Source organism: Pleurodeles waltl, chromosome 6 (genome assembly GCF_031143425.1).
Source record: "Pleurodeles waltl isolate 20211129_DDA chromosome 6, aPleWal1.hap1.20221129, whole genome shotgun sequence".
In the NCBI taxonomy this organism is placed as follows: Eukaryota; Metazoa; Chordata; class Amphibia; order Caudata; family Salamandridae; genus Pleurodeles; species Pleurodeles waltl.
In genome coordinates this window covers 756584415-756609338 of record NC_090445.1, presented here as the reverse complement: position 1 = coordinate 756609338, position 24924 = coordinate 756584415, and positions in this window count along the sequence as shown.

Here is a 24924-nt window from a genome sequence, read left to right as displayed (position 1 = left end):
TAGATATATCTATGTAGATATATATTTATATATATATATATAGGTAGATCTGTATCAAAGAGATTTATAAAGCGCGCTACTCACCTGTGAGGGTCTCAAGGTGCTGGGGGGGGGACGGGGGGGAGGGAAAGGGGCTAGGAGGTTCACTGTTCAAAAAGCCAGGTTTTGAGGCCCTTCCTGAAAAGAAGTAGGTTTTGGGTCTTGCGAATGTGGGTTGTGAGTGCGTTCCATGTTTTGGGTGCAATGTAGGAGAAGGATCTGCCCCCGGTGGTGGTGTGTTTGATGCGGGGGTCAGAGGCGAGAGAGAGGTCAGCTGAACGGACGTTTCGTGTGGGGGTGTGGAAGGTGACTCTCGTTGAGGTAGGCAGGGCCTGTGTTGTGGAGTGATTTGTGTGTGAGGATGAGGATCTTGAAGGTGATCCTTTTGTCAATGGGGAGCCAGTGGAGGGATTTGAGGTGTGGAGAGATGTGTTCGTGTCGGTGGAGGTCGAGGATGAGTCGTGCTGCTGAGTTCTGGATGCGTGTAGTTTGCACTTGAGTTTTAGAGTGGTGCCGGCGTAGAGGGCGTTTCTGTAATCAAGCCTGCTGCTGATGAGTGCGTGAGTGACAGTTTTTCTGGTCTCTGTGGGGATCCATTTTAATGTTTTTCAGTATACGGAGTTTGTTGAAGCATGAGGAGGTAAGAGCGTTGATTTGTTGGGTCATAGAGAGGGAGGAGTCTAGGATGATGCTGAGGTTGCGTGCGTAGTTGGCGGGGGTGGGTGCAGGGCCTAGCGTGGTGGGCCACCATGGGGGGGTCCCAGGTTTTTTTGGTGAGGGCCAAAGAGGATTATTTCGGTTTTGCTTGAGTTGAGTTTCAGGTGGTTGGCTGTCATATATACATCACTTTTGTCAATATGTGTGTGGTTTCCCTGGGGGGAAAAGGGTCCGACTTGTCTAGTGGCAGTTTTAGTGCCATAAAGAAGCGCAGAAGGTTTATATGCCTACTGCAAAGAGCACATCTGTATTTTATGTAAATAGCTGAGTACATTAGTAAAGTCTATGGAGAGATGAAGGGCACTTTTGCTGGGTGGTAATGAGGGAATCCGAGGAGGAGGGAGTGGGAGCACCAATAATGATTGTTGGACTGGGCGCAGGAGGTGCTAAAGACTGTGACGAATGGTATGTGACAAGGTGTTTTTTGAGTGTCTTGAAAGTACGTGCTGATTGAGGGAAGAAGCGCAGGTAAGGTGGCCTCTACTGTTGCACGTATCTCACACACACCATCGATTTTGTGACTGTCTACGTAGGCTAGTGTTTTAGAGCAACAGTTTAGCCAATAGCAGAGATGGCATCTTGATGGATGACTGCTGCCTGCACTCGGGTTATAGAGGACCGCTCTGACATAGGATCAGAGACTGAGACATCAGATACTGAGGCAGCATCTGAGGGATAGGACAATGGCGCAGACTCTGGGAGTGATTTTTCAGTCAGAGGAGTCCCATTCGAAAACTCCTCTTCCAGTACATTATGAGAGAGGTGATGAGGACAGTCCTGCTGTCCCTTCGCAAGCTGTTCGTGCAACTGGGTAATAGTGGGTTAGGCCAACCCAGAGAGCAGGTGAATGCGGCGGCAAGCAGAGAGAGAGTGCTCTCTTGGGAGCTCACCAATTTAGTTCAGCCCCAAATTCCACCACCCAAATCATATTGTGGAGACATCAAAATTGTCTATGGCAAAACAAACTGGTTTTGTAAGGCAGGCACCTGTGTTTTTGGTCCTGGATTCGGCGGCCATATAGAGAAACACACTAAACCCAAACATTTCTGGAAACTAGACATTCGGGGGAGTCCACAGAGGTGTGACTTGTGTGAATTCCCCAAAGTTTTCTTACCCAGAATACCCTGCAAAGCTGAAATGTTGAGAAAAAACTCTATTTTTCTCGCATTTCTGTCACACAAACTACAGGAATATGCTGGGATCCACAACATTCCTACCACCCAGTGACTCCTCACCTGTCCTGATAAAAACACTACCCCACTTGAGTGCCTACACCTAGTGCCTGTGTCAGGAATGGATCACCCCAGGGTCAACAGCTGCCTCACGTAAGGACCAACATTGACCGTTGTGTGATCTATTCCTGTCGCAGGCACCAGGCCTAACCACACAAGTGAGGTATCATATTTATCGGGAGACTTGGGGGAACGCTGGGTGGAAGGAAATTTGTGGCTCCTCTCAGATTCCAGAACTTTCTGTCACCGAAATCTGAGGAAAACTTGTTTTTTTAGCCACTTTTTGAGGTTTGCAAAGGATTCTGGGTAACAGAACCTGGTCCGAGCCCCGCGAGTCACCCCTCCTTGGATTGCCCTAGGTCTCTAGTTTTCAGAAATGCACAGGTTTGGTAGGTTTCCCTAGGTGCCGGCTGAGCTAGAGGCCAAAATCTACAGGTAGGCACTTCTCAAAAAACACCTCTGTTTTCTTCCAAAAATTTTGATGTGTCCACGTTGCGCTTTGGGGCGTTTCCTGTCGCGGGCGCTAGGCCTACCCACACAAGTGAGGTATCATTTTTATCGGGAGACTTGGGGGAACGCCGGGTGGAAGGAAATTTGTGGCTCCTCTCAGATTCCAGAACTTTCTGTCACCGAAATCTGAGGAAAACTTGTTTTTTTAGCCACTTTTTGAGGTTTGCAAAGGATTCTGGGTAACAGAACCTGGTCCGAGCCCCGCGAATCACCCCTCCTTGGATTGCCCTAGGTCTCTAGTTTTCAGAAATGCACAGGTTTGGTAGGTTTCCCTAGGTGCCGGCTGAGCTAGAGGCCAAAATCTACAGGTAGGCACTTCTCAAAAAGCACCTCTGTTTTCTTCCAAAAATTTTGATGTGTCCATGTTGCGCTTTGGGGCGTTTCCTGTCGCGGGCGCTAGGCCTACCCACACAAGTGAGGTATCATTTTTATCGGGAGACTTGGGGGAATGCCGGGTGGAAGGAAATTTGTGGCTCCTCTCAGATTCCAGAACTTTCTGTCACCGAAATGTGAGGAAAACTTGTTTTTTTAGCCACTTTTTGAGGTTTGCAAAGGATTCTGGGTAACAGAACCTGGTCCGAGCCCCGCAAGTCACCCCTCCTTGGATTCCCCTAGGTCTCTAGTTTTCAGAAATGCACAGGTTTGGTAGGTTTCCCTATGTGCCGGCTGAGCTAGAGGCCAAAATCTACAGGTAGGCACTTTGGAAAAAACAGCTGTGTTTTCTACAAAAAAAATAGGATGTGTCCATGTTGTGTTTTGGGGCATTTCCTGTCGCGGGCACTAGGCCTACCCACACAAGTGAGGTATCATTTTTATCGGGAGACTTGGGGGAACACAGAATAGCAAAACAAGTGTTATTGCCCCTTATCTTTCTCTACATTTTTTCCTTCCAAATATAAGAGAGTGTGTAAAAAATACGTCTATTTGAGAAATGCCCTGCAATTCACATGCTAGTATGGGCACCTCGGAATTCAGCGATGTGCAAATAACCACTGCTCCTCAAAACCTTATCTTGATCCCATTTTGGAAATGCAAAGGTTTTCTTGATACCTCTTTTTCACTCTTCATATTTCAGCAAATGAATTGCTGTATACCCAGTATAGAATGAAAACCAACTGCAGGGTGCAGCTTATTTATTGGCTCTGGGTACCTAGGGTTCTTGATGAACCTACAAGCCCTTTATATCCCCGCAACCAGAAGAGTCCAGCAGACAAAACGGTATATTGCTTTCAGAAATCTGACATCGCAGGAAAAAGTTACAGAGTAAAACATAAAGAAAAATGGCTGTTGTTTTCAGCTCAATTTCAATATTTTTTTATTTCAGCTGTTATTTTCTGTAGGAAAACCTTGTAGGATCTACACAAATGACCCCTTGCTGAATTCAGAATTTTGTCTAGTTTTCAGAAATGTTTAGCATTCCGGGATCCAGCATTGGTTTCACACCCATTCCTGTCACTAACTGGAAGGAGGCTGAAAGCACCAAATATAGTAGAAATGGGGTATGTCCCAGTAAAATGCCAAATTTGTGTTGAAAAATTCGGTTTTCTGATTCAAGTCTGCCCGTTCCTGAAAGGTGGGAAGATAGTGATTTCAGCACCAGAAACCTTTGGTTGATGGCACTTTCAGGGAAAAAACCACAAGCCTTCTTCGGCAGCCCTTTTTTCCCATTTTTTTGGAAAAAACACAATTTTCACTGTATTTTGGCTATTTTCTTGGTCTCCTCCAGGGGAAACCACCAACTCTGGGTACCATTAGAATCCCTAGGATGTTGGAAAAAAAGGACGCAAATTTGGCGTGGTTAGCTTATGTGGACAAAAAGTTATGAAGCCCTAAGCGCGAACTACCCCAAATAGCCAAAAAAGGGCTCAGCACTGGGGGGGGGAAAGGCCCAGCAGCTAAGGGGTTAAGACTAGAGTTTGGTATTAGAGGCTCCATTGTTCAAGACTTAGCAGCGGTAATCTGGAGGGCTATTTGTTTATTTCACAGTGATGAATTGTCATTAAGGTATCTCATTTATAAATAGATTTTCGTCACTTTGAGAGAAAAAGTGGAGTTTTTGTAAATTTTTTAAATATGCTTTAGATTTGTTGGAATTAGATTTTGCTACAATTCTTGCCTTACCTCGCCAGCCTCCTTTAGCTGGACATGTGCTTAAATGTGCTTAAAGGACATTACATGGTGTAAAAGCTGTCAGTTAGACTTAGAGCTTTGTAGCCGAAAGAGCAGGTTCGATGTTTTAATTAATTCTGCCATAAAAGAAAACTGCAACCTTATTTAACTTGGAATCTTCCCCATGGGCTGAGACGCTTGTGTATTTTATTAAGATTGAATATATTGCAGTTAAAGGATCTAACTCACAAATCATATGGCACTTTGGAGGTTTGCGGCTGGTGTAAAACTGATGTGCAAGATTTAAAGCACGTTTTAATTGTGTGTCCTAGTTTGCTTACACTGAGGAAAAAATGGCTAAAGCCCCTTTTTATGAAATTTATGGTACGTTCATCAAAAGAAGCTCTTGATTTACTGTTTAATCCCCCAAACCAAATGTTCTGTTTTGGGATTTTTTAAAATGTTAAGGCGTTTTTAAATCTATATTGATGGTTTTATATATTAAGAGGGTATGTTGCACTTTATTCATAATCAGAGTAGTCTGAAAGATTGTATACTGATGCACTTTACTTGTATTATTGACATTTTAGTACAATGATTATGTTGTCTATGCTGTTAGATATATTCTGTCTTTTTTATGTGGACCTCCTAGGAGTTCTGAATTATTAAGTGAATAACCTATAGTACATCAAATTAATAAAAATGAACAAGTGTTTCTATAATTTCTAAGCCCAGAGTTAAAATAAGATCATCCCTTCATACTAAGCACAACTTTGTTTTAAGAATTTCCAGGTCCCAAAGGACTCTGAACAGAAAGTATAACTCGAATGGGTTCCAGATCCCACAGGACTCTGAACAGAAAGTATAACTCGAATGGGATTCCCACTGGACACTCTACCACTACCGAAGTACCTTATGGGCATCTTATTATTGCATTCATTTTTAACAAAGACAGTTTGCTGTAAATGCAATCCAAAGCCTCTGCCAAAACTGGCAAACACTGAGTGCATCATACAGCAGTCCTATCCAAGGTACACGTCTGAATAGCATGACATCACTGTTGTTGTATCTACTTCTGCAAAACCACAACAAGCAAGACCTGTGAAGGAATCACTGGTTATGGCAGTTTTTCACACTCTTACCTGGTAAAAACAAATAAGTGCGCTGAAGGTTAAGTGTACTTTGAGCCAGCAGCTGCTACATGGAGGGAATACTATACAGTATTCAATGGGTACCAATGGAATGTGGAAGCACCTGAGTGCTATGCACCAAAACAGCATAGTGGGTGAAGAGATGCCAACGAAGTAATAGGTAGAAACAGAATCAACAGCTCCACAGGAAATGCTGGAATTGGAACAGAAAAGAAAATTATGACAACATGCAGCATTGTAGCATATAGTGAGGACACTGTCATGAATTTGTGGCTGGTGATGAAGTTAATAAAATAATATCTTCAAGGACCACGGAACAGGATGTCCCAACAGAATACAAGGGCCTGTATAAAAAGTAAAAAAGTTATACTATAGGTCTAAAATGGTGTCAAAACTATTTATAAAAAGATTGGAGGAAAACTGTGAGACAAAAGTGAAAAACAACACAAAACACACACAAAAAGTGGTGTCAATTCTCTTCTGCACACAGCTGCACATTTTATGTAACCAGGGACTGGCTTCATTAAAAGGATCTGAGTGGGCTGGCCGTCCATGAGGCTTGGGCACAGGGCATGACTGGACACCAAGCTGTGCTGCCAACCCACCTGTTCTGATCAGATGAAAGCTGTGCATAGCTCTAGATGGACTGCATATGATCCAAAGAAAGCTGCAGAAATTCACTGAATAAAACAAAGCTTAAAGTGATGTTATAGTTAGGTATAAAAAAAATACCTTAACTTATGTTTAAAAAGTCACAACTTTACTGAAGCAAAGGTTAAAGAAATGGTATAGTTAGGTCTGGGAAAAAAGACATTGACTTATGTTACAATTAAAAACACCTCATAAATTGATGGAAAAAAGCAAAGGTTAAAGTTATGTTATAGTGCGGGATGGGAAAAATTTAACTTACATTAAAAACCTCCCATTGGTTTAAAGTGACATTATACTTAGATATTTAAAATATGTTGGCAGAGCACATTTACCATGCTGTACAGAAAGGGTGAAACCTCTATATCAATTTATCACTCTTACATAAAAAAAAATCCAAAATTAACTGCAAAACCCAAAGGTATAAGTGATGCGACTATGTTACACACAACATAACATTTAAAAAATGAAAAAACACTGAAATTCACCAGTTACAGTTCAGTGAGATAACTAAACATTCCCCTGCCATGCACAGCTTATGACCTCCCATATTACATCACTCATAACATGTTAAATGACATCAATGATGAGATCATTTATTCAAAGTTAAGCATTAGATTCATAGTAAATAAAATCCTTATCATTAGCTGGGGGTCTAATTGTGATGTACATGACTACCTCAGGAGTAGAAGAATAGCCCAACTGAGTATTTTCAGGAAGAATATTTGAACTGTTCAGTACAATTTGATCTCTCTCTCTCTCTCACACACACACACACACACACACAAAATATGTTGGCTTAATGGACATTTACAATATGTGGACAGAATATTAGGATGACTAGACTTCCAGGCTTTGCCAGGACAGTCACGGTTTTTCATCATGTTATCACTAAATTCAGCACATGTCCCAGTTTTTAGAAAATTCACTTAACACAGAGGGAGTCAAGCTTTTATGTGTTACGCTCAAGATTAGTTACTAGCTTTTTTTTTTAGAAATAAATTTAATTGACAAAGATGATGCTCTCTGTAAAAGCTTTCTATATTCACCTTAATGCTCCTTTACGCTGGTAAATACTATTTGTGCTCCTCTGTCAATATGAAATTGTATTCCTGCTTCTGTTTGTGTAATGTTCCAAGATTACTCACAGTGCTTGCTGAACCAAGGTATAAGCCGTATTTCAGAAAATCTAAAATATGCTTTTTGAATGTAATGTTTTTGGGATATGAATTATCCAGTGAAAAAAAAATAACCCCCACTTGGAAAAATGTTGGCTGCTGAGGCATCCCATATCTCTTAGAGATCTATGAGCATTATTGGGATTCCTGAATTTTGGTAGAGAAAGTCTACCATGCTGTACAGAAAGGGTGACACCTCTGTATCAATTGATCTCTCCTACGTTTACCAAGAAGTAGTGAAAACATAGCATACAGAATCCCTCAGAGAATTACAAAGAGGCAAATTTACAAACACAAGTTAATACACTTGATTTAGTAATTAGGATAGGACCAAGTCAGTTGGGCAACACCTATATCTTAAACAATGCTCTATATCCATTGCACACAAATGACACTTGTGTAGAACAGCAAAGATACAATTTTCTCCAACAAACAAAATACTCACTTCTATGAAAACTGTAATTATTAAAGAGCCACCCAGAGCCCAAGGAAAACATGAATTGGGTGAACAGCTGTACCTTCCTTGGAAGCTGCTACTAAAGTAAGTATGCCAAATTTACCTGTATTGCATGTGCATTGGGTGCAATGGGCACAGCTAGCCCAGATGTATGATTAAAATATGACCCCCTACATTAAGAACATTGGAATTCTTGCTGTATGGGCAAGTAATAGCTGAAATCGTGTCTACAAAACAACTGCAGGAAAATCATTATGTTTTTCATACTGAAGGGACAATACAGCTGGCATCACAGCACCAAACATCCATATTCTGTGCAAGGGAAAATTGAGGATGTAGAATTCAAAAGCAAGCCCATAAATGTTATGCCCTTAGGTGACTTAACCACAAAAGCTGCAGAATTTAATACACTCCACTTAACCTTGCATAAATCAGAAAAATCTGTTTTGTCTTTCATCATGTCCTGTTCATAAATTTGTGTACATAGATATAATGTTGATTTAAACATTGGTAAACCAATGATTACAGAGAAAATAAAAGTTAAATAGCTTTGGGCTCAGATAGCTGCCCTCCAAAGACAGCTTTTAATGGTGGATGCCCAAAATAGGCTTGTACACCAGAGTGAGGGAGTTAATTTCAAAGATAATTCAGCTTGTGATCAGGCTGTGAAATCTGTCATACAATTACAGTTTTGTAAAGTAGCAGCAATGACCCAGTCTAAAACTGAAATCAACCTGAATATATGCTTAGCAGTCCAATTATCACACAGTAAAAAAGCACTGCCTCCTTCAGTCTTTCCTAAGAAATGTAATTACCACCACAAGATGGGCTACCTACAAGCAGTATTCTTTAGGAGAATGCTGCATACTGAATAAGCCTAACTAACTGAAACTAAGAGAAGCAGCTAAAAAAAGAAGAGGCTTTCCACATGCTCAAAGTGTCGGCAATGTTACGCATCTTATAAGAACCTTACTGGTGACAGTTAATGCTTAACAATATGTACTACAATGTGAAATCTGCCAAAAAATAAATCATTCTACAATTGTGAGACTCCCACAAGTTCTATTGGATAAAGCTGCATATCCTTTCCAGATAGTGTACCTGTGGATGGCATTGATCTGTTCAGCCAGTAGATAAATACAACTATAAACCAGATCATAGCTCACACAGTCACAAAAGTCATGTTATCCTTAGTAGCGATGGGTAGAGTTCATATACTTCACTATGATCAAGAGCCACTTTTTACTACTAAGGCATTACCAAAGGTGGGAGTAGGTCTCCAAATCTCACACTTTTTTACGCTCAGTTCAAAAGGGGTCATCGAACGAGCTAATGCAAGTTAAGCCTTGACTGCAAGGGTTCTAGATAATGTTGGACTATAGGTGTACAAACTATATGGTACACAGAGATCTTTATAAATTATGACAACATGTGTACTGCCAGACAGCACTTCTTATGAGATGCTGTAAGGTGTCAAAATGTACATACTAGACCTTTCAAGATGGATGGATCCACATGAGCAATCATATCTTACTATGTTCCAGGATGTGTAGCATACCCAGGATGGTCTAAGTCAGACTAGAATTACAATGTTGTATCCGGTGACTGACTGGCTGCCGAAGGTCAGTGAACTCATGGTGGAGGATTTGCAGGAAGAGTTCAGTCTAGCCTACTTTGGACAGTAGGAACTAGAATGGTGATACTGCCACCGTTAACTGGGAGAATGAGACTGGTGTTGGTGGAAAAATGAAAGCCATACCATGTGGTCCAACCTTTACATAGACCAGTGCAACTTCCAAAGCTACCACTGACTGTGCAACTGACAAATTTGCCACATAATGTGTCCCAGTGACATACACCTCATGAAACTGCAGAGTAACACTTTGTAAGCAATGAAACAACTGCTGATCATGTAATATTTCCAACTGTGCCAAGCTTTCAACTCAAAAGTGAATCAGATGAAAACTTTCAGAGTTCTAGAGTTTCTAAATCACAAGGTTCATCTGCATAGTTGTCAGAATGTGAGACTATCCTGTTATAAAATGTACCTAATTAAGTGAGAAAAGTTTCCAAAGAGAATTGATTGCAAAACAAATGGATGACATTCAAATGAAGTGTAGTGTAATATATTTGGCCCATGTTGCAAATAATGTCGCTGTAAATTTGGATTAGAATGCTAATATTCCTTATGAGAATGATAAATGGAGAATATGTTCGTGATACAGAGAATCCACCTACAATTAGAAATTGAAACATTGTTAACAAAAAACAAACTGCAATATACAGAGTCACCAGGAAAGTCTCTTGTGGATGTATGATCACCACTACACTGCAAGATGGTGTCCATTGGAAATAATTTGAATATTACGGTCTAGGACTAGCATAGACCATCAAAGTCTCACACACATTTTGTGTTGATTCAGATGACATCTTGTCTTCATATTTTTTCTAATTAATGGGACAGACAACGTGAATATTCTACTCACAGACCTACAAGGTGTACAATGCTGATTCTCATCTCACTGTAGAAAATCACAAAAAATATTATGCTGCTTTTATCCTTGTGTATTAAATACAACAAGCACAATATTTCAATTTCAACAATAGGACCATTGCCCAGTTCCAATTGTGGAGGGAAAGCCTAAATTCACAGCAAAGTTCCCTTATTTCAAGTCTCCATTAAGAAATAAAGCTGAAACATATTGTTATAATCAATATTCAACACATCCTACTTGTGTGTTTATTTCTAGGCACATAGGCATTTATTTGTTTGATTTCTTGGATGTATATACTGAGAAAACGTTTACAGCAGGGAATCAAACTACACCAACAAACATCTGCATGGGAAACTGAAACATGACAAACTCAAGGGTCAATCATGTCTCCCGGCAAATAATTTTAACCATGTATTATATTTTGAATGATACTATCCTGAAAAATAAGTTGTTTGGGTTCTGCTAATATTTCTGAATTATTGATGCCTTCAATACCTAGATGTAATTATTCTGATGTTTTTTAAAATGGAAATGGAAATTGGAAACAGCACTAAGTATTGATGGCCTGTAAACATTAATTACCAAAAGTACTTTTAAAAATGTGTCGTTGGAATTCACAAACCAATGAAAGTTATAAAAGATTAGCCAAATGTGTTTCCAAGCTGATAGAAAGAAAACTAGTCCCTGGTTATAATACAGTCATATTATTAGTTATTTTGAAGATAAATGTTGCTAGAGTTAGTTTAATGATTACTCATTAGATGTTGTAGAAGCATACATAGAAGCATTACATGAAAACATGACTGTTCACCTTAAAGGTTCAATCAACAAAGGAGAATGAAACTTGATTTGATTGCGTTAGTTAAAATGGTCATGACACAAACAGCAGCAGAAGCTCTTCAGAATATAAGGAAAATAGACGCTGAAAATAGCCATGTAATATTTCAAGTAATAAATAGTGATTTTTAAATGGTACTGAAAAATATTTTCAATTTCAGAAGATACTCCAATTGCTATTAATGTTCTTTAATGGTTTGAAAGGCACATTAGAAGGTTATAAATATGAACAGGAACAATTCCAATCTATATTTACATTGCAAGCTTCTTTTCAGGATTTGAAATCACACAGAGCTCCGGACACGGATAGATGATGTTGACACGTAAGCCCTATAACTTTAGTAATTATTAGAAAATTCTACGTAAGATTCTGAACATAATTTAGCTTTAACTCAGGAGTGTGAATTGCTGCCTTATCTTTCATATGAAAAATAAAATATGATACAGGTAATCCATGGATTTTATTATGATGCCTATCAATGTTGTACACCTTAATGAGTGATGAAACACAATGCTGTGTGATACCCACAGTTATGAAGCTCACCTTTGAAATATATATTGGTGGCTCCATATTCAATGTAATGTTTGCTTAAGGAACAACCTTTATTTTTGTGAGCAAAGGACCTTACAGACTCAAGAAATATCACTCATATGGAAACAGATAATTTTCTACAATGAATGTAATACACCAAATTGCAATGACATTTATAAATTGAATGTATCACCAAAAACAGAAATCAGTGGAATTCTTGAAACAATGAAGGATGGTTCATATATTCTAAGGTTCACATAAAATTGCTGTTCACTCAAGAGAGGTTACATATGTTTAGGACTCTGGGTGGATTGAATGTTTATATGCCGTATCTGCCAACATAATAAGTAGTACCTATACTTTGGTAGCAAAACTATAATGAACTCTTGTATGCAAATCTTAGTAAATTGGCATACATCATTTTGTTGTTATTTAGTGCTAGGATCAATGACATTTTTTTATACAGCACAAGGTAAGCATAGTATAAATACAGTAATAGTTATTACAAACAACATAGTCACCTTCTTTTGATAAGGGTTTAGGACCTATAGTACATGAGTCAAACACAACAGATACAATTACCCATATAAAAGTGTCAGGAAAAGCCATGCTAGAAGTATTCAAGAAAACATCAGTCAGCTTTGCATAGAGTAGGTTATATACATTCTATTTTTTCCACAGGATTGGCTCCTATTGTGATAGTGGATGAAATCCCATTATTTGAAATATTGATATATGAAGAATGAAGAAAGGTGTAGATTGAAAAAAGGTGTTCCAGGTGTAGACAAGTTGATTGAAAAATGTGGGCCTTTCTGACCTGAGAGTTGTCATCCTAAAGAACATGTGAAAGATTAAACTTGGTGTTCCCTTATCTTAACTGAAATAAAGCAATTGAGCAATATGGTATGAAGCAATGAGTAACAGTGTGAACATGCTGAGCTTTTATTTTTGCTAATCTAAAATAGAATATTAAATTACACTATGGGGGTCATTCTGACCCTGGCGGCCGGTGGCCGCCAGGGCCACCGACCACGGGAGCACCGCCAACAGGCTGGCGGTGCTCCAACGAGCATTCTGACCACGGCGGTTCAGCCGCGGTCAGAAGCGGAAAGTCAGCGGTCTCCCGCCGACTTTCCGCTGCTCGTTGGAATCCTCCATGGCTGCGGAGAGCGCTCCGCAGCCATGAGGATTCTGACCCCCCCTACCGCCATCCTGTTCATGGCGGGAAAGCCGCCATGAACAGGATGGCGGTAGGGGGGGTCGCGGGGCCCCTGGGGGCCCCTGCCGTGCCCATGCCAATGGCATGGGCACGGCAGGGGCCCCCGTAAGAGGGCCCCGCAAGGTATTTCAGTGTCTGCCTTGCAGACACTGAAATACGCGACGGGTGCTACTGCACCCGTCGCACCTTCCCACTCCGCCGGCTCGATTACGAGCCGGCATCCTCGTGGGAAGGGAGTTTTTCCCTGGGCTGGCGGGCGGTCTTTTGGAGACCGCCCGCCAGCCCAGGGAAAAACTCATAATACCCTCCGCGGTCTTCTGACCGCGGAGCGGTATTATGGGGGCGGAATTCTGGCGGGCGGCCTCCGCCGCCCGCCAGAATTAGAATCACCCCCTATGTCACATATGCATAAAGGATAGATGGAATGAATAACTATATTGTTGCACAAGATAGTGATGTCACGGGAGTAAAACTTGCATGTTACACACATGAAATGCCAAGCCTGATTTTATGCCTACATTAGAGCACTCTCTATATATTATATGTGTGTTTCAGGCGTCAGGCCTACACAACTAACAATCTGAAGAGCACCATAATATTTTCAGACATTTTCAGAGCTGCAAGTTGACATTAGTTGTGTTGACAATACAGAGTAAATTTCCATTCTCTGAAAGCTGCTGGATATGTGCAATGATGAGTGCTGCAAGGACATCCGGTCTCACACAAATCAGGCATGGAAATACAAATGACAACATTTGTTGCCTCATGTATGCTGCTGTAACAGAAGCACTGCTAGTGTTCCAAAGCAAAGATATGAGAAGCTGCACAGGAGTTCCACTCCTTTCTTCATAGAGAAATGTTGGATAACAAGGTATACAAAATACCTAGATTTGAGCGAGGCAGACACAAGAAAAGTAACTACTAAGAATACATGCTGAAGTGCAAAAAAACGCAGACTCAATAGCTTTAAGGTATGATACTTACATGGCTTGGCGTATAAGTAGAGTAATATAATATAACATCTAGATATTAGTTAGAGACTAGACTAATATGATAGTGGAAGTAGGAATGTGTTGTAAAATAGTCTATGTTTGCCTTGTTTCCTATCATGACTGCTGAAATCACTGTAATAATTACCATCATTATGATACCTAAAATGGGTATGAATAGTGCATAATAAATAATCTTTTATAAAAACCTCTGTGTATTAACTGTTTTTTGGGCCAGAGCGGTAATATCTTTCTGTCCATATATATGTCTATATCACCTCTAGGCACCAGAGTGCCCTTTTTTCAGTTTTTTTTGTTGTTGCATAGGTTATCAAAAGGACATCACAGACCCAACGCATTTTGTCTCATTTCCCTGAAGCTTGTTGTGTTTCCTGCACATTGAGGCCACCCTGTGAGGGCGTTAGAAGCCTGAGAAATGGAGACTGATGGTGTTTCAAGATATATATATATATATATATATATATATATATATATATATATATATATATATATATATATATATATATATATATATTTTTTTTTTTATATATATATATATATATATATATTTATATATGTTTCCATTGAAAAAGCATTTTTTGGCACCGTTTGGCAAAACTCAAGGACATTTTCCAAAAAGAGTATGTTGATGATTCGTGTTGCACAGGGGAAGTTTCGAGGTAATCCGTCAAGCAGGGGCTGAGAAAAGGGGGGGGGATGTGTTTCCCATGTTAATTCCCATAGGAGTTTTGAACACGACCACAGCTCGAACCACTGGACGGAATTACACCAAATTTGGCAAAAAGGTAGCTGTCAGTACACAGATTATGCTTTCAGTTGTTTGGTGTAAATCCGTTCAGTAGTTTTTGAGGTATTAAAGGAAATCCAAATGTGCATATCTCTGGCCGCGATTACTTTGCAAACAATGACAAGCCTGTGCAGGGAAATGCAACGCTCTTATTGGCTGCCAACACTTTAACCAGGAAGTGTTGGCACCCATCTTGGAACTCAGCTTCAGCCGAGACCAGCAAAAAAAGTAAAAAAATAAGGCAAGGGGCCAGGGTAGAATCACCCTGACACTTAAGATCTGGTGCAGTGGTCCCAGAAGGACCCCTCCTAGGGCTAAAACACACTTTAAAAAAAAAAATAGCTGTGATTTCATGATGACATTGTGAATTCATGGGAATTTTTTTTTTTTAAACATGCGCAGGCTGCCGTGCTTTTTTTACGAAGCACCTAATTGGGCCGGGTCTTGGTGGAAATGACATTTTGTATGCAGGGGACCGTGTGGCCCCCAAAGGCCCAGGGACCACCACCTCCCTGAGTCTAAACTCATTATGTGTGCAAGGGCCCCCCCCCCACAATCCCAGGGACAACCACCTCCCTGGGGCTTTAAACAAATATAATGCAGGGGGGCTGTGCCCCCACTACATCCCCAGGGATCACCACCTCCCCGGGCTGCAATAAAAGAAAGAAGCGGGCCCGTTGCAGACTCCTGAGCCCCAGTGACCCCTACCTCCTCTGGGCTAGATTACATTAGAGGGGGACTCCCCTTGTGGAGCCAATAATGGGATGGAAGGGAGAGAGATTGTCATTGCAATGGTTTCTCCATACAATGACTTAAGAGTCAGACTGGCAAGATGTTTGGTACTAATGTTACAGTTACGTTTGGATACAGAGCGGAACAGAGTGACTTCGGGCCTAATGATTGAGGTCTTGTGCTGTCACTCAGTAAGCTGCAGGTTAAAATCCTAGTATTGCTTAGCAGTTTGTTTGCTTATTTGCTAGTGTTTTGACTGTTAAACCTTCCTAGTAATGGAACATACATGTTTCTTTCCAATCACATGCATGGGTTGACAGTCATAGGTGTGTCTGAAAGGATCACTGTAAGGAGTCATCTATGGCCTAAAGGCTAAAGTTACAGACCCTCTCATTGAAAGTTGAGGGTTCTACTCCAGGTGTGCACGTGGTTATTTTCCTTCTTTAATGTCCTTTCTACTCTAGGTGTGCCTATGATTATTTTCGTTCTTTAATTTCTTTTAAACCTCAAACATTTCAGGTTTATACTGAAAGGTGATCTAACTCTTTTTACTTGACAAATACATTTTCTTTTCAACTTGTCCAGCAATATCTCATTCTAAGTATATTATTCATCAACGTTTAAAAGAACTCTCAATTTCTCTTTTTCAATCTTTCTCCCACTCACAGTACCACTCAGACCCTTGTGCACCCACTCACATCCCCACTCAGACTCTCACACATCTACTCAAAGACCTACTCAGACAGTTATGCACCTACCCACAGACCCAGACAGACACTCTCACACTCAGGTACATCCTCTCACACCTATTCTCACACCCTGAGAGACAGGCCTTGCACTGCGCGGGGTTGGGTGGTTATAGGGGGTTGGTTGGGTATAGTAATGAAAATTACTTTACGGTTTAAAAAAACCATAGCAATTCACTGAAAAGAAAACAAAAGTTACAGGGATGTTATAGTTAGAAAATAGAATTTAAAAAAACTATAGAAATTCACTGAAAGAAAAAAACAAAGGTTACAGGGACATTATAGTTAGACTCATATTTCACACGTGCAAAACCAGTGAAATTCAGCAGTTATAGATACCTCAGCTAACTATAACTTGCGCCTCCCGTAATTCACTGCTTCTGACCTCACATATTACATCACTCATGACATGGTCAGTGACGTCACTGATGACATCATTGATGACATCACTGATGACATCACAGACTACATCATCCACAAAAAAGGTCGGGCACCCACTCATACCCCCATACAAACAATTGTATATCCACATTACTCACATACTCATTCAGAGACCGATAAGACTACTGACACACACGCACTCCCTCACACAGCCACTAACACAACTCACTCACCCATGCATTGCCAAGTAAGCTATACATACACTTACACAGCTACTCACACACCCACTCACACACCAATATCCTGTACAACCACTCACAAAAACAAATAACATTCCCACACAGCCACTTATATACTCACTCGCTCACCCATACAAGCAGTCATACACCCACACACTGAGCTATCTAGTCACAGCCACTCATTCCCCGATACTGACATTTACACACAAAGTAACTCACCTGTACAACAACTACCACATGCAGTCAAACACCTATACATTCACTGACAAACCTAGTCACTCACCCATGCAGGCACTAGCACACCAACTCACTTACTGATACAGCTACTCATACATCCACTTACTTTCCCATACACTCACTGATACAGCCTGTTACTTATGGATGCAGTCGCTTATATACCCACTCAGTCACCCATACAGTCATTTACCCACCCACTCACTCACCAATACAGTCACTAACACACCCACTTACTCATCCATACCAACACTCACACACCGACTCACTCACCCAGGAAGCAACTCATACACCCACCCACTCACTCACTAATGCAGACACTAAAACACCCAGTAACTAACCAACACCGATACTCACACATCCACTCACTCTCCCATAAAGTCACTGACACATCCACACACGTATGCATAAACCCACTGATACATCCACTGACTCATTGACTCACCCACTCACTCATTGACACTGTCACAAACACTTCATCACTCACCCATAGAAGCACACACCCACCCACTCACCTGTACAGCCACTCATACTCCCACATCCATACAACCACTTACACTTGTTGGATGATGTCATCAGTGATGTCATTTGATATGTCATCAGTGATGTCACTGACCATGTCATAAGGGATGTAACATGTGAGGTCATAAGCAGTGCATTACGAAGGCACAAGTACGGGTACAACACAAAAATACTGCCCTTGAGGCGTTTATCAAAGCTAGCGTTCCAAATGCAAAAGCATTACATCCATGCTGAATTCAATGGGCAATCTCCCTGACTGCCACTGATGTCAATTATGTTTTCAAACTAAGACCCAAGAATTTCTACAATATGAGCTTGAATACCTTGTATTCTCTAACATCATGCCTCTTGATCAATAGGGAACCTTCATTTACACTTAGTGTTCAGCACAACCAGCTGTAGGTGCTAAACATCAGTACTCCACTGCTTATGCAGCAGTCAACGAAGTCATGAGGGATGGTACATTCCATCCTCAACATACCTACAAGCAGACCATAGGAGACTGCACTACACAACTTGCAGAGCTTAAGGTTCTCATTTTGGCACTGGAACATACGAATCCCGAACAGCCCACGTATGATTCATACTACTGTGTCCCGTCCTGCATACATCATTGGTGCCTGAACAGGTTCAGGGATTCAAAAGGGAACACCATCAAACACAAAAGCTTGTGTAGGAGGGTAGCAGATCTTAAGGACAGACTACCCAGAGCTCAACTAGTACAAACATTGGGCCACCAACATGTAGGAGTACACATTGTTGGAAGCACTTTGGCGGACAAACCTGCCAGATCTGCAGTAGCTATGGCTTCTTTAGCTGCAATTACTTGTTCTCACACAAGACTGGACAATGAGATATTGACTGTGATAAAAGCCTCAGCTGAAGGCAAGTTCGTACCAAAAGCATACCATGCTAAATATACCTACCACCTCAATGCCCAAAGTATTGCATTCACAACAATTCCAGATCTTATGATCCCCAACCAAGAGTAGAGACCAGATCTTATTAAATCAGCACATTATGGTGTTGCTTCTGCCCATGCTGGTGTGGCGGCTACTATATCCTTGTTACAGACCAGACCAAGCAGTATGTGCTCTGCTGTGACATTTGTCAACAAATCAAAGGATCCGTCATCAAACGCCCACCCCACACAAACCTCCTAGTGTCAAACAAACCACTACAATGTGTGTACCTTGTCCATTGTGGTCCTTTACAATGTAACGTTGTATACAAATACATCTTAGCTGCTGTTGATTGATGTTCTAGATTCCTTTGGGTACTGCCACAATGATCGGCTGACACCAAAACTGTTATGAAAGATTTGCAAGTCTTCATTGGTACATATGTGTTTGCAGCATTCCACTTGGACCAGAGCCTTCGCCTGCAGGGCATTCAGGGACATCATTGCAACGATGGGTGTTCAACTCCATTACTCCTCACTGTACCATCCTGAGGGAAATTCTGTTGTGGAGAGGAAGAACTGAGACTTAAAGCAATCCTTACCAACAAGGGTATTGGGTTCTGGTTGTAGTTGGCTTCATCACCTATATGTGGTCCGGAAAGCATTAAATAACCTGACCAGAAGGTCCTGAGGAAGATGCACCCCTTACGAGGTCCTGTTTGGGATACCTATGTATGTCTCAGATCTTGATGGCCCTGTTCCGGTGGCAGCAGAAACACCATTTGACTGAAATGGATGTGTCACTGTTTTACAGGAAACACAAAAATTCTGTGATGAAATTGGAAATGAATTGGGAATGAAGGATTTGCCAACAACGTCTACCGATTGGATTCCTAAAGTTGGGGATCTGGTATGAAAAAATATTGTTGTAAAGAAGAAACTTGGCCCATCCTTTAGAGCACCAGTTCCAGTCCTGTGAATACACAATACCAGAACAGTCATAATCCCACCGCTGCCTAGTTCTAAAGAAAACCATTTTGTTTCAATTGACAATGTCAAACTGGACTGCACCATGTGGCTGATCATGCAGAGTAGACCTTTTTTTGTTAAACTTTATTTATTGGTTTTTAAAAAAGACCACAAAAACAGCATTACATATAGTAATCAGTATAGGTATAGCATAGTAGGAGGCTCGTTTACAAATTCCAGTAGTATTATTGTCTTCTGTCAAGTGTTACAGCGGGCCATGCCCGTAGCAGTTTCATAAATTGAGTCCAGTTTAGACATTTACCATGCATTAACCCTTGGATCATTACTAGACCGATGTTGCATCCAATGTCTATTATTTCACATTGTCTTGCTGTTACCAAACACATTTTTGAGTAAATCTATGAACAAGAAACACAGCACCTGAGAAACAACTCTTGTGTTAAGGTGTGCAGTGGTGTTTATAGTTGGATGGGCCCCCCAGTTGGTGGGAACACCGACTCTGGCTCATGTAAGTCTCCGGCAGCGAAGAAAGATCTGACTATTTAGTTTGAGGGTGGATCCAGCAGCTGCGCTCTTAATTGGCGCACTTCGTGGCGGAGTGCCACCATCCTGTCCCACCTGTCCACCTCTACTGGTGCTCGCGCACGCTGATATCTGCAAAATGCTTGTTGGTTGTGACCATTTCTCTGTGTCCCCTGCCCTCGGGGGTAAGGTGGGTCTTAATCAAGCTATCTGTACTCTGTCCCCTGTTTCCCGATCGTCCTCCCACTCCTGCGACTCCCACATCTCCAGCATCTCTGACCACAGAAGGGCAATGGGGCGCGTGCGCACTCCATGTGTTTCCTCCCCTTTCAACGCACTCAGCTCTGCCCGTGCCCACCTCTTTTTGCCTTGCTTCCAGTCTAGTAGGGTTGGGCCTTTGGGGGATTGCCAGGCTATAGCTATTCTACGTACAACCAGAACCAAGGTTAAATCCAATAATGTGTTGCAAACTTTCCTTGGGGTGGGTCTAGGGAATAGGCCCAACAGCCATAGAGCAGCGCTCGGCGCTAGGAGCCGGTTCAAGACTTTTCCCATGGTTCTCAGGGCCTGGCTCCTGCACAGTAGACCATGAAGGTTCCTGGGTACTTTCCTAACATCCCCTACTACCCAATGGGATATGCCTCTACAAGCACTGAATAATGCTTCTGCAAGTACCACTACTACCATTTTCTCCCCGAGCTTGGGGAGGGTGGAGAATGAACATCTGCTACTTCCTATCTTTAATACACTGACAAAAAACATCCAAACTGTGGATATCTACTATTCCAATTCAACACAAATGTATGACATTGTCTGCTATGCACCATCACCATTGGGTCCATCTACCAGTTCTGCGCTGGAACCTGTTTTTGCGCAAACAGCTTCTGGTTACTTTGTTGACATAGACGACAATTTAGCAAACTCTTCTGCATACGCAACTGCACCTGTTTCAGTAACATGTAAGCTTTATTAATGGCTTAAAAAATATTATTTGGTTCACCCATATACTATCTATGGATAACATTGACACTGCTTGCCTTTCTGTTTTGGACTGGTTATGTCATTATTTTGTTCTGCTGGTAAATGGTCATAAACTTCCTAAACACTTGTCTGTTGAACTAGTGGATGAAGTTTTGACACCTTACCTTTCCTCCCATAAGGTCCGAAGAGACTTGTCCTTTGTGAAAATTTCAGCCATTCCAATTCCTAATGAGATTGTGTGAGATATAGTACCATATGATGTATTCGTTCTCCTGAGGTTATTCAAATTTCATACATTTTAAAGTTTCCATGAAAGATGTTATGACATCTGTGGTTGTTTCTGATGACTGGTATGTTAAAACAATTTATTCCATGCTTTCTGAGCTTGAGTATTTTACTGTACTTGAAAGTGAAGATGTATATATGAATACAGAAAATGATGGGGAAATATTTTGTTTCCACCATTACGGACATCACTTTCTGCACCGAGCTACTACACCGAAATCTGTTTTCAATTACACACAATGGGAGCATTGTATGACTCCGCTATTGAGGAGTTCCGAAACATATGTAGAAAAGTTTGCATATTTTTCTAGGCATGATGCTAATAATGCAGAGTCATATTATTTTAAATAGCCTCCTAAAGTTAGAAGGATATTGCTAACTGACACCAAATTCATTTATTTGGATTCCTTTGTTTCCCAGTTGGCCATTAAGGGCTCTGAATTTTGGAAGAACTCTGTTGAGTTAAAGAGTGTTTGGGGAACACGTGTTTGGCAAATACAAGGGTAGGGAAGCTTTGTTCAGAGCATTCCTTATTCCCTTGCAAATAATATTTTTGAATGACACAATTCAACAAACAACCTGCCTGGGGTAAGCAAAAATAAAAGGATTGCGTGCGTCACGTATCTCGACATAAGCAAAATTTCACAACTGGCAAACACTTTTAAATGTCACTGAAGAATAGCTTACTAGTCGGGTTCAGAATGGTACCTTTAATTCCTAACTTTCACGTACCAGTGGGTGGTTACTGTGGCCAGAGGACACAAATGGTTGTCAAGCACATTTTGTTAATTCCACATTGGGTTTCAAAGCAAGCCGGACGGACCGTCGCTAAGTCACAGTTCAAAACTCAGGTATCATTACTACATATAGTGTGGGTAAACTTTTCCAACAGTGGTTACATTCTTTCACATTAGCAGATGTCAAAGAACACCTTAGTCTCTTTACAGAGGAAGTCCACAAACAAGATTTCTTGCTGGGTCCTAGAAAACCACGCTCAAAATCTTTCTATATGCCAATATATAATGAAATTTGATAGCTTTCGCAAATGGAAGCTGCTGCACGTTTATAGCAGTGACAAATAAAACATGGAGAAGGCTTTAGCCGTCATCGATAATGGTATGAACACATTGTCCAACCCCATTTACACGTTAAATAACATAATCTCTCCTCCAATAGACATCATTCAGAATTATATGTCATTTTTACTTCCTGGACAGAGTCAACTTAGGTCCATTATGCAGTTGGGTTGGACCCTGCAGGTTTTCAAATGTAGCTATGTGCCCAATGTGTACAACAGATAAGGGCTAAAAAAGAAACTTGTTATATCATACCTAACATGGAGAAATTGGAAAAGTTGATTTTTACTGTAGTGGAAATTCCATCAGTGGTATGGCTAATACACAGGGCGATCAATCTGCTTGTTTCCACATTTCAGTTTAGCAACTGTTTAAAACATTTTGCAATTGGCAGATTTGAGCAGTTAGGGAACTGTTACATCCATGAGGTGTGGGAATTGCCTTTTACCTACAAATGTTTGAATGGCGAAATGGAGGACTTTCAAAGGGGAAGCAAATGTGAGACTTCTGGTAGTCATTCTATGATTTGCAAGTAGGTATCCTTGCTCGGTACTTCTAACGCTGCCATTGCGAACTTGGCATGCTATCTAAAGGGTACTCCCGCCTCTTTAATTCACTCAGTATTTCAGATACTTTCGAATGGAAGTTATGTGATGCTGAACAGTGAAGGCTGTTGCACAATGAAGCCTGAAATTACCTACATAATTTTGGTTTCTCAGATTGTAACTTGTTGTGGCTATGTATTATATTCCCCACACAAGAGATAAAAGTAGCAGAAATGTAGTTGCACATTGCTACATCAAATGTAAATTTTGACAAGCTCAGCAGACTAGTCGTTATTGTTTCAAAAACAAGTGGCTCTGACATCAGCCAAAGAGAACGATGACCCCCAACTTGCAAGGTCATTAGAAGAGATACAGGGGGTCATTCCGACCCCGGCGGGTACCGCCCGCCAGGCGGAAGCCACCAAAAGACCGCACCGCGGTCAAATGACCGCGGGGGTCATTACAACTTTCCCGCTGGGCCGGCGGGCGATCTCCAAAAGATCGCCCGCCGGCCCAGCGGGAAAGCCCCTGCAAAGAGGAAGCTGGCTCCGAATGGAGCCGGCGGATTTGCATGGGTGCGACGGGTGCAGTGGCACCCGTCGTGATTTTCAGTGTCTGCAAAGCAGACACTGAAAATCTTCATGGGGCCCTGTTAGGTGGCCCCTGCACTGCCCATGGCAGTGGCATGGGCAGTGCAGGGGCCCCCAGGGGCCCCACGACACCCGTTCCCGCCAGCCTCTTCCTGGCAGTGTAAACCGCCAGGAACAGGCTGGCGGGAAGGGGGTCGGAATCCCCATGGCGGCGCTGCAAGCAGGATTCCCTGAGCCAGGGGTAAACCAGCGGGAAACCGCCGGTTCCCCTTTTCTGACCGCGGCTTTACCGCCGCGGTCAGAATAGCCCAGGAAGCACCGCCAGCCTGTTGGCGGTGCTTCCGTGGTCGTTGGCCCTGGCGGTCGATGACCGCCAGGGTCAGAATGACCCCCACAGTCCCTATTAAATGCCAACTTCCCCAATCATTTGGAGTTTGTGATTAGAATTATCAACGCATTTAACACTGCGGCAATTGTGCACTTTTTTAAGACTGATGGTTTGTGATTTGTTAGCACTTTCCAGACTATGGGGGTCATTCTGACCTCGGCGGTAAAAGGCGCTTACCGCCGGTCAGAAGACCGCCATAACACCGCCGCGGTCGCGGTAAACCGCCACAGTCATTCTGACCCGCAACTGGCAAACCGCCAAAAACCCGACATCAACAAAAGTCCGCCACACCAAAGGTCAGCGGGAAACTGGCGATGACCAAACCTCCACCGTCATGCCAACAAAAATACGCCCATACCATTCCGACCCACAAATCCCCGCAGCAGTCTTTCAACCGCGGTATTCCATTGGCGGTACACACCGCCGCGCTCAAAATACACACACCTTTACAAAACACATCCACATTGAATAATTCAAAATACACACACCTGAGACACATACACACACTAATCCCACACACCGAATTAAATATATAATACACACCCACATCACCCACAAACCCCTACGACCACAATTGCGACTGAAGGACAGAGAGAGACAGCACAGAATAGAGTACACCATCACACAGAGGCAAATCACAACATCACCTGCACAATATCCACGCACAAAACACCATACACCACCACACTCACCACACTCTACAACACATACACCACCCCTCACCTCATCCACACCACCCCATGGCACCCCAAAGACACCCCAGGTTCACTGACGCAGAACTCAGGGTCATGGTGGAGGAAATAGTTCGGGTAGAGCCCCAGCTCTTCGGGACACAGGTGCAGCACACCAGCATTGCCAGGAAGATGGAGCT